Genomic DNA, 1,551 nt, shown 5'->3' with positions numbered 1-1,551 from the left:
GCACTACACTAGATGGTATTGACAAAAACACTATTGGATGGTACTCCGTACGTACTATCGTTTTGAGCTCATTTCTGACACACGTATAGCGGCGCAATGGTCGACGGCGGCCGTGCACGGTAGAAACACGAGTGTCCAACAAGCTCATATATCCTGAATTGCGTGACATGTGGACCTGGTGCATTACGTCGACTATAGATGCCAAAATGGCTGCACACACACCCTTGTATTGACGCCACGCAATAACATGCAGCTCAGAATAAGAACAAAAAAATCAAGAAATAATGCAAGTCCGAGTCGGTACGAGAATTCCGAAACCGAAACGTCGTGGATCTCAAACCCGGTCAGAATACTTGCTTCCCATCGATAAATAGATGGCGCAATGCGATAGCCAAAGCCCGCTTTCCTTCGTCGGCTGTGGAGAGACAACTTTCCTTCCACGATCGGCGACGACTCGACTGCCATCTCCCAAGTCGCTGCGTGGCCAATGCTGCTCCAGCCGATGAACGACCCGCGGCAAGCCGCCGTCCCGGCCGTTCATCCCGTCTCTTGGGTCATGGGCGCCCGACGAGAAAACCTGGGGCTCAAGTGCGCGGATCCCTACCAGCCCGACGTCGACGCCGACCTCCGGGCCAAGGAGAGGGAGCCCAGGGAGCACCCTGACGCCGACTACATGTCCAAGATGCAGCAGGGCCACCTGAGCCCGTCCATGCGCGCCGAGCTCGTGCTCTGGATGGACGCCTTCGCCCGCCAACTCGGCGGCCTCCCGGAGGGCACGCTCTGCCGCGCCGTCGCCTACCTCGACCGCGTCCTGTCCGTGCGCCCCGTGCCGGCCCACGACGAGGCGCTCCAGCTCGTGGCCGCCGCCGCCGTCTCCCTCGGCGCCAAGCACGAGCGGTCCTCCGGCGGGCGGAGGCTCGACGCCCAAGTTGTCGAGGCGTTCCTCGGGACCACTGTGCACGTGGTGGAGGAGATGGAGTGGGAGCTCTTCATGGATCTCGGCTGCGCCATGGACGGCCCGACCGCGTACACCTTCGTCGAGCACTTCACGAGGTTCTTCCAGCGGGAAGACGAGCTCCTGGTGAGGTCCCTGGCGCTTCGGCTGGTCAACCTGACGTTGCCGTTTTTCGGGTTCGTTGGACGGATCCTGCCGTCCGCCGTGGCTGCATCGGCGCTGTTCCTCGCCAGGCAGATCCTCGGCGTGCCGTTGAGCGACGATCTAGAGGAGGTGACGGGGTACAAGGCGGTGGGGTTGCATATGTGCCTTAGAGAAGCTGCTTCCTAGGAAATTTTCCTAATCTGTAAATGACGTGCTACAAGGCCATGGATGAACTGTGCGTGCGATCGATGCGCCTTTGCAGATGTCGTTATTTTTTAACCCTAATCCAGACAATGTAAGTAGATGCGATTACTGGATGTATCATGGATGAACAAAAATCGTATTCTTTATGGGGATGTTTATAGGAATTTAATTAGTTACACGATGGAATTCAAAATTAAGTCCGACCTCTCCGTTGTCATTCATTATACTGCCTGTGTGATATGAGTCTC

General features: G+C 56.9%; 1 pseudogene; it reads left to right on the top strand.

The window, feature by feature from the left end:
- Nucleotides 1-487: 487 nt before the first annotated feature.
- LOC125507213 lies at nucleotides 488-1,298 on the top strand (annotated as a pseudogene).
- The last annotated feature ends 253 nt before the right edge of the window (nucleotides 1,299-1,551 follow it).

The sequence above is a fragment of the Triticum urartu genome, chromosome 5 (genome assembly GCF_003073215.2).
Source record: "Triticum urartu cultivar G1812 chromosome 5, Tu2.1, whole genome shotgun sequence".
NCBI classification, from domain to species: Eukaryota; Viridiplantae; Streptophyta; class Magnoliopsida; order Poales; family Poaceae; genus Triticum; species Triticum urartu.
The sequence above is the reverse complement of the archived record's forward strand: the minus strand, read 5'-3'. Positions and strand labels throughout refer to the sequence as shown.